At 34.6% G+C, this 10,302-nt stretch overlaps 1 long non-coding RNA gene across 1 annotated transcript; it reads right to left on the bottom strand.

Moving 5' to 3' along the window:
- Positions 1–2,425: 2,425 nt before the first annotated feature.
- LOC128224916 (uncharacterized) lies at positions 2,426–9,079 on the bottom strand. Its single transcript, XR_008259571.1, has 8 exons — positions 9,007–9,079; positions 8,235–8,362; positions 7,815–7,928; positions 6,094–6,204; positions 5,322–5,449; positions 4,902–5,015; positions 3,183–3,292; positions 2,426–2,538 (listed from the first exon to the last, which is right to left on the bottom strand). It is a non-coding gene; the product is annotated as an uncharacterized LOC128224916 (long non-coding RNA).
- Positions 9,080–10,302: the final 1,223 nt, after the last annotated feature.

The following is a 10,302-nucleotide window of genomic DNA, read 5'->3' as shown; positions in this document are numbered from 1 at the left end:
GAAACTTGATAGTAAGTCGTGGGCCACGACATAATCAGTCGTGGGCCACGACATAATCAGTCGTGGGAACTTGATAGTAAGTCGTGGCCACGACATAATCAGTCGTGGGACACGACATAATCAGTCGTTGGAACTTGATAGTAAGTCATGGCCACGACATAATCAGTCCTGGGAACTTGATAGTAAGTCGTGGCCACGACATAATCAGTCGTGGGAACTTGATAGTAAGTCGTGGCCACGATATAATCAGTCATGGGAACTTGATAGTAAGTCGTGGGACACGACATAATCAGTCGTGGGAACTTAATAGTAAGTCGTGGCCACGACATAAACAGTCGTGGGAACTTGATAGTAAGTCGTGGCCACGACATAATCAGTCGTGGGAACTTGATAGTAATTTATAGAATGAATAGTATTTTGTTATTGTGTAGCAGGCAAATCACAGTATTTGAAGCATTAGCAACGCGAAACCTGGGATACAACTATTTTGACTTTCAGACAATCATTTTGGTTTCTTATCTCATAAAAGTTATATTAGAAATATATGTACACCCTTACAAGTAAGCCTGCTTTATGGTCACACCAGGTTATAATAACAAACCCTGCAGGCGATGGCACACTTGCGGTCGGTAATAATTTCTAAAGCATCTTGGGCTAAACTCAGAGTGAATATCAGTATGTTACCTTCCTACCAGAGCATCTGGCGTGAGACCACAGTTATTTTTACTATATGTTTCATATAGACACTAACCTGGCTTTTGACTTTATACACACCCCAATTGAAAAACAAGGACATGGCATCTCTAGAACAATTCAAGACACAAAATATAATCACAAGAAAACACCATGTTGACCATTGACCCGACTGTCAAAATTGAGTTCAAATACATAACCCTTCCGCCAGGGAGTCAATCGGCTACAAACAACTAATTTTCAGACTTCCACAAGCTATGATTTTTCCAATATTTACATTGAAAACTATCAATTTCTGCAATAGAGTGTCAAATTCAGTCAAGTTCTCTGCAAAAAGAACATTTTTTGCTTCTTTTTCATTCAATTTTAATAAAATATTGATACTTGAACACAAGCACTCTTTGTTTCTGTATTCACATCCGGATCTTGGTCAACGGGGGGCAGATAACTGTGGTCTTGAGCCTATTTAAGCAACATTTTTTCAGAAACAGACTTCAAAACTCCTATACTTCAGCTTCAGGCTATATGCAACACATACTGAAAGTTTGGCAATGATATATCAAACACTAAATGAATGAGACAAGTATTAGCACCTGTGGTATTTTCATAAAAAGCAGAAACAGCCATTTCCCTCAAATGTTAAGCCGCAAACCTTTGAAGAGCCATTATTTCCTTATGCATTGGAATAATTTGACCAAGTAAAGTTTTCCTTGTAGCTTTTAATGGTGTCTATAGAACAGCACCACAAAACTGGCCTGCCTACTCTTTTAAGATTTTTTCTAAGCAAAATAAGGTTTTTCCACTTCATCGGCTTAGTGTTTTATATAAAAAATGACATAGAGCCCAACTGAAATGCCTCAACTTGTCAAAATTTTGCTTTTCTGGTCCACTTATATACAAAGGTAACAGAACTGTTCAGTTTAACACAAGAAATTTAGTGATAATGTGTTAATAGACAGTCTAAACAACACTATATGCCAAATTGTTGGCTTCCGGGACAAATGGCGCAACAAAGGAAATGGCAAAAAACACACCAAAACTTAAAGATTCATGACAACTGCTAGTGTTTTCATGTATGAGGTGGCTACATGATGTAGAAAATGCAGAGATAGCATTATTATGCCCATTTTTAAAAAAAAATTACTTTAAGAATCTGTTTTGAAGGCTAGATTTGGCATTAAATTCAGAGTACAGCACTTCACTATTGTCTATAAGATGCTTATTTACACCTGATTTGCTATAAATCTCACTCATTGGAATCATTTACACACAAACAAGCACTACAGAGTTGACTAACATCTTCATTCTTCTGAAATATTGGATTCAGAGCTGCATCTCCTGGATTCAGATTGCAGGACTACCGCCTGGGGAAAAGGCCGCAGCTAACTGGAGCTTATTGGCACATCATGATCTGCAAGCAAGACACAAAAGCAATGTTTTACACAAATAAAACTATCTGCCACTACTGTTAAAGTTTGAAAAAGGCCTGTAAACACTCATTTGAGGCATACACAACCTTTAATATAGTCATAAATGTGATAAATATGCAGAAAAGTTCATGAATTCAAAGATTTTCAGGACAAATTTAATAGAATATATAGTCTTTTGGACATTTTGCAATCAGTTTTTAACAACTCAAAGGTAAACCTCATCTTATTGAGTACCCAGATGCATTTTGCAAGCATTCAAACCAGACATGCTTAGAATTTCTTCTTACTTGGAGATGGTATTCCTTTCTTGAAAATCCTTGCCGAGAGCCGGTATGGAAAACCACAGAGACCACAGTTTTACCAGCACTGGTTCTTGTCCTTGAAAATTCCTCTGTGGCTACAGCAACCAGGCTGGCTATTAAAATAAGCAATAAATTAGGGTTTTTAAAACATTTATACTGTATTAAGGTTGTGTTTTTTAATGCATTAAGGGAAAAGGCTCTATTCTTTATGAAAGCTGCTCACTTTTTATTTATTTTGCCTTGAGAAATGTCAAGTTTTTCAATGAATAAATTGAATAAATGAATGAATTAATGAATATATATGAATGATTGATAGAATGAATTAATGAATTAATGAAAGGTGGCATTATTTCTTTAAAATTGGGATCTCATTGTGTTGCTGTGATTGTTAAAGTATATGTTTTCTTGTCCATAAGCTGAAAATCATATGCACACTAAATAAAACATCATTCTGCATCCTATGTGCAGTAAGTTTTGTTTAATTGCTTATAGAATTTGCAATTATTGTAATGTTTGCTTAAAAGAGCAAACAAAATGTGTGAATAGATGCACAATACAGACCAAAGACTGATACAAGTCAGCAGTTTCATTAGAAAATAATATTATTATCAAAGCCACATCAGAAATGATTGACAACATGAAAGAAATTCATTTAGGAATGGAACAAACAGTCTCAATGGGCTTTTATGACCAAACTGTCTCACTTTGTACTTCAGTTTGGATACCATTTTCTAATATATTATCTTGAAGTACTTACAAATTACAGCATGTTGGCAAACACCAAGTACAGCTTGGCCTCTGGTGGGCAGCTTGGTGGTGGTGGGGGGGGGGAGGTCTTCAACAGACAGTTCCTCCTGGGTCTGCTTCCTATGTTAAAAAAATCCCTCCATTTATACTTTGGAATTGAAAGTGAGGCTTTCATTCATTAGTTACCATCATTTGGAACTATTTCCAAACATTAAATTGAAAGTGAAAGTAGTTTTTTTTAAAAATGTCAAAAATATATAAGAAAATTATATATTATTAATTTATATTATGTAATATAAGATTTTCACATTTCATACTCAAACACCAATATTCTATGGCTAAGCACTGTCAACTGGCCAAATTTCAACCAGATAGCTGTATAAATTAAGAATTTATAACAATTTAAAATAGGCCACCCCTCCAAAAGCTTCCTCTATATCAGGCGTGAGACCACAGTTATTTTTACTATATGTTTCATATAGACACTAACCTGGCTTTTGACTTTATACACACCCCAATTGAAAAACAAGGACATGGCATCTCTAGAACAATTCAAGACACAAAATATAATCACAAGAAAACACCATGTTGACCATTGACCCGACTGTCAAAATTGAGTTCAAATACATAACCCTTCCGCCAGGGAGTCAATCGGCTACAAACAACTAATTTTCAGACTTCCACAAGCTATGATTTTTCCAATATTTACATTGAAAACTATCAATTTCTGCAATAGAGTGTCAAATTCAGTCAAGTTCTCTGCAAAAAGAACATTTTTTGCTTCTTTTTCATTCAATTTTAATAAAATATTGATACTTGAACACAAGCACTCTTTGTTTCTGTATTCACATCCGGATCTTGGTCAACGGGGGGCAGATAACTGTGGTCTTGAGCCTATTTAAGCAACATTTTTTCAGAAACAGACTTCAAAACTCCTATACTTCAGCTTCAGGCTATATGCAACACATACTGAAAGTTTGGCAATGATATATCAAACACTAAATGAATGAGACAAGTATTAGCACCTGTGGTATTTTCATAAAAAGCAGAAACAGCCATTTCCCTCAAATGTTAAGCCGCAAACCTTTGAAGAGCCATTATTTCCTTATGCATTGGAATAATTTGACCAAGTAAAGTTTTCCTTGTAGCTTTTAATGGTGTCTATAGAACAGCACCACAAAACTGGCCTGCCTACTCTTTTAAGATTTTTTCTAAGCAAAATAAGGTTTTTCCACTTCATCGGCTTAGTGTTTTATATAAAAAATGACATAGAGCCCAACTGAAATGCCTCAACTTGTCAAAATTTTGCTTTTCTGGTCCACTTATATACAAAGGTAACAGAACTGTTCAGTTTAACACAAGAAATTTAGTGATAATGTGTTAATAGACAGTCTAAACAACACTATATGCCAAATTGTTGGCTTCCGGGACAAATGGCGCAACAAAGGAAATGGCAAAAAACACACCAAAACTTAAAGATTCATGACAACTGCTAGTGTTTTCATGTATGAGGTGGCTACATGATGTAGAAAATGCAGAGATAGCATTATTATGCCCATTTTTAAAAAAAAATTACTTTAAGAATCTGTTTTGAAGGCTAGATTTGGCATTAAATTCAGAGTACAGCACTTCACTATTGTCTATAAGATGCTTATTTACACCTGATTTGCTATAAATCTCACTCATTGGAATCATTTACACACAAACAAGCACTACAGAGTTGACTAACATCTTCATTCTTCTGAAATATTGGATTCAGAGCTGCATCTCCTGGATTCAGATTGCAGGACTACCGCCTGGGGAAAAGGCCGCAGCTAACTGGAGCTTATTGGCACATCATGATCTGCAAGCAAGACACAAAAGCAATGTTTTACACAAATAAAACTATCTGCCACTACTGTTAAAGTTTGAAAAAGGCCTGTAAACACTCATTTGAGGCATACACAACCTTTAATATAGTCATAAATGTGATAAATATGCAGAAAAGTTCATGAATTCAAAGATTTTCAGGACAAATTTAATAGAATATATAGTCTTTTGGACATTTTGCAATCAGTTTTTAACAACTCAAAGGTAAACCTCATCTTATTGAGTACCCAGATGCATTTTGCAAGCATTCAAACCAGACATGCTTAGAATTTCTTCTTACTTGGAGATGGTATTCCTTTCTTGAAAATCCTTGCCGAGAGCCGGTATGGAAAACCACAGAGACCACAGTTTTACCAGCACTGGTTCTTGTCCTTGAAAATTCCTCTGTGGCTACAGCAACCAGGCTGGCTATTAAAATAAGCAATAAATTAGGGTTTTTAAAACATTTATACTGTATTAAGGTTGTGTTTTTTAATGCATTAAGGGAAAAGGCTCTATTCTTTATGAAAGCTGCTCACTTTTTATTTATTTTGCCTTGAGAAATGTCAAGTTTTTCAATGAATAAATTGAATAAATGAATGAATTAATGAATATATATGAATGATTGATAGAATGAATTAATGAATTAATGAAAGGTGGCATTATTTCTTTAAAATTGGGATCTCATTGTGTTGCTGTGATTGTTAAAGTATATGTTTTCTTGTCCATAAGCTGAAAATCATATGCACACTAAATAAAACATCATTCTGCATCCTATGTGCAGTAAGTTTTGTTTAATTGCTTATAGAATTTGCAATTATTGTAATGTTTGCTTAAAAGAGCAAACAAAATGTGTGAATAGATGCACAATACAGACCAAAGACTGATACAAGTCAGCAGTTTCATTAGAAAATAATATTATTATCAAAGCCACATCAGAAATGATTGACAACATGAAAGAAATTCATTTAGGAATGGAACAAACAGTCTCAATGGGCTTTTATGACCAAACTGTCTCACTTTGTACTTCAGTTTGGATACCATTTTCTAATATATTATCTTGAAGTACTTACAAATTACAGCATGTTGGCAAACACCAAGTACAGCTTGGCCTCTGGTGGGCAGCTTGGTGGTGGTGGGGGGGGGGGAGGTCTTCAACAGACAGTTCCTCCTGGGTCTGCTTCCTATGTTAAAAAAATCCCTCCATTTATACTTTGGAATTGAAAGTGAGGCTTTCATTCATTAGTTACCATCATTTGGAACTATTTCCAAACATTAAATTGAAAGTGAAAGTAGTTTTTTTTAAAAATGTCAAAAATATATAAGAAAATTATATATTATTAATTTATATTATGTAATATAAGATTTTCACATTTCATACTCAAACACCAATATTCTATGGCTAAGCACTGTCAACTGGCCAAATTTCAACCAGATAGCTGTATAAATTAAGAATTTATAACAATTTAAAATAGGCCACCCCTCCAAAAGCTTCCTCTATATCAGGCGTGAGACCACAGTTATTTTTACTATATGTTTCATATAGACACTAACCTGGCTTTTGACTTTATACACACCCCAATTGAAAAACAAGGACATGGCATCTCTAGAACAATTCAAGACACAAAATATAATCACAAGAAAACACCATGTTGACCATTGACCCGACTGTCAAAATTGAGTTCAAATACATAACCCTTCCGCCAGGGAGTCAATCGGCTACAAACAACTAATTTTCAGACTTCCACAAGCTATGATTTTTCCAATATTTACATTGAAAACTATCAATTTCTGCAATAGAGTGTCAAATTCAGTCAAGTTCTCTGCAAAAAGAACATTTTTTGCTTCTTTTTCATTCAATTTTAATAAAATATTGATACTTGAACACAAGCACTCTTTGTTTCTGTATTCACATCCGGATCTTGGTCAACGGGGGGCAGATAACTGTGGTCTTGAGCCTATTTAAGCAACATTTTTTCAGAAACAGACTTCAAAACTCCTATACTTCAGCTTCAGGCTATATGCAACACATACTGAAAGTTTGGCAATGATATATCAAACACTAAATGAATGAGACAAGTATTAGCACCTGTGGTATTTTCATAAAAAGCAGAAACAGCCATTTCCCTCAAATGTTAAGCCGCAAACCTTTGAAGAGCCATTATTTCCTTATGCATTGGAATAATTTGACCAAGTAAAGTTTTCCTTGTAGCTTTTAATGGTGTCTATAGAACAGCACCACAAAACTGGCCTGCCTACTCTTTTAAGATTTTTTCTAAGCAAAATAAGGTTTTTCCACTTCATCGGCTTAGTGTTTTATATAAAAAATGACATAGAGCCCAACTGAAATGCCTCAACTTGTCAAAATTTTGCTTTTCTGGTCCACTTATATACAAAGGTAACAGAACTGTTCAGTTTAACACAAGAAATTTAGTGATAATGTGTTAATAGACAGTCTAAACAACACTATATGCCAAATTGTTGGCTTCCGGGACAAATGGCGCAACAAAGGAAATGGCAAAAAACACACCAAAACTTAAAGATTCATGACAACTGCTAGTGTTTTCATGTATGAGGTGGCTACATGATGTAGAAAATGCAGAGATAGCATTATTATGCCCATTTTTAAAAAAAAAATTACTTTAAGAATCTGTTTTGAAGGCTAGATTTGGCATTAAATTCAGAGTACAGCACTTCACTATTGTCTATAAGATGCTTATTTACACCTGATTTGCTATAAATCTCACTCATTGGAATCATTTACACACAAACAAGCACTACAGAGTTGACTAACATCTTCATTCTTCTGAAATATTGGATTCAGAGCTGCATCTCCTGGATTCAGATTGCAGGACTACCGCCTGGGGAAAAGGCCGCAGCTAACTGGAGCTTATTGGCACATCATGATCTGCAAGCAAGACACAAAAGCAATGTTTTACACAAATAAAACTATCTGCCACTACTGTTAAAGTTTGAAAAAGGCCTGTAAACACTCATTTGAGGCATACACAACCTTTAATATAGTCATAAATGTGATAAATATGCAGAAAAGTTCATGAATTCAAAGATTTTCAGGACAAATTTAATAGAATATATAGTCTTTTGGACATTTTGCAATCAGTTTTTAACAACTCAAAGGTAAACCTCATCTTATTGAGTACCCAGATGCATTTTGCAAGCATTCAAACCAGACATGCTTAGAATTTCTTCTTACTTGGAGATGGTATTCCTTTCTTGAAAATCCTTGCCGAGAGCCGGTATGGAAAACCACAGAGACCACAGTTTTACCAGCACTGGTTCTTGTCCTTGAAAATTCCTCTGTGGCTACAGCAACCAGGCTGGCTATTAAAATAAGCAATAAATTAGGGTTTTTAAAACATTTATACTGTATTAAGGTTGTGTTTTTTAATGCATTAAGGGAAAAGGCTCTATTCTTTATGAAAGCTGCTCACTTTTTATTTATTTTGCCTTGAGAAATGTCAAGTTTTTCAATGAATAAATTGAATAAATGAATGAATTAATGAATATATATGAATGATTGATAGAATGAATTAATGAATTAATGAAAGGTGGCATTATTTCTTTAAAATTGGGATCTCATTGTGTTGCTGTGATTGTTAAAGTATATGTTTTCTTGTCCATAAGCTGAAAATCATATGCACACTAAATAAAACATCATTCTGCATCCTATGTGCAGTAAGTTTTGTTTAATTGCTTATAGAATTTGCAATTATTGTAATGTTTGCTTAAAAGAGCAAACAAAATGTGTGAATAGATGCACAATACAGACCAAAGACTGATACAAGTCAGCAGTTTCATTAGAAAATAATATTATTATCAAAGCCACATCAGAAATGATTGACAACATGAAAGAAATTCATTTAGGAATGGAACAAACAGTCTCAATGGGCTTTTATGACCAAACTGTCTCACTTTGTACTTCAGTTTGGATACCATTTTCTAATATATTATCTTGAAGTACTTACAAATTACAGCATGTTGGCAAACACCAAGTACAGCTTGGCCTCTGGTGGGCAGCTTGGTGGTGGTGGGGGGGGGGAGGTCTTCAACAGACAGTTCCTCCTGGGTCTGCTTCCTATGTTAAAAAAATCCCTCCATTTATACTTTGGAATTGAAAGTGAGGCTTTCATTCATTAGTTACCATCATTTGGAACTATTTCCAAACATTAAATTGAAAGTGAAAGTAGTTTTTTTTAAAAATGTCAAAAATATATAAGAAAATTATATATTATTAATTTATATTATGTAATATAAGATTTTCACATTTCATACTCAAACACCAATATTCTATGGCTAAGCACTGTCAACTGGCCAAATTTCAACCAGATAGCTGTATAAATTAAGAATTTATAACAATTTAAAATAGGCCACCCCTCCAAAAGCTTCCTCTATATCAGGCGTGAGACCACAGTTATTTTTACTATATGTTTCATATAGACACTAACCTGGCTTTTGACTTTATACACACCCCAATTGAAAAACAAGGACATGGCATCTCTAGAACAATTCAAGACACAAAATATAATCACAAGAAAACACCATGTTGACCATTGACCCGACTGTCAAAATTGAGTTCAAATACATAACCCTTCCGCCAGGGAGTCAATCGGCTACAAACAACTAATTTTCAGACTTCCACAAGCTATGATTTTTCCAATATTTACATTGAAAACTATCAATTTCTGCAATAGAGTGTCAAATTCAGTCAAGTTCTCTGCAAAAAGAACATTTTTTGCTTCTTTTTCATTCAATTTTAATAAAATATTGATACTTGAACACAAGCACTCTTTGTTTCTGTATTCACATCCGGATCTTGGTCAACGGGGGGCAGATAACTGTGGTCTTGAGCCATCTATTATTTTGACCCACACTAATCTGATAAATATAACGATCTATAAATAAAGTTATATTCTGCTAAAAATAAAACGCCGGAATACAGAAATACAGCGCGGAAATAGCCGAACAAGCAAGAACTCATACTCGGATATGGAACGCCGGCACTGTCTTTCGTAGTCCAAAATCTTTATTATTGTGTTTGTTTCTTATTACATTATGTACCGAGTGCTTTACATGGTGTACAAACAATGTGTGTGAAGTTGGCTCACCCATCGGCAATTGACATTCGATATTATATAGCAAATCTTCAATGTCGAGCTGCAATGTCGAGCTGGACGGAATTCAAGCTCGACATTCGATATTATATAGGAAATATTCAATGTCGTGATGAAGTATGGACATAATATAATGATATTTGCACACAC

This window comes from Mya arenaria, chromosome 17 (genome assembly GCF_026914265.1).
Source record: "Mya arenaria isolate MELC-2E11 chromosome 17, ASM2691426v1".
NCBI lineage: Eukaryota > Metazoa > Mollusca > Bivalvia > Myida > Myidae > Mya > Mya arenaria.
Note: the sequence above shows the minus strand (reverse complement) of the source record. Positions and strands in the feature narration are given on the sequence as shown.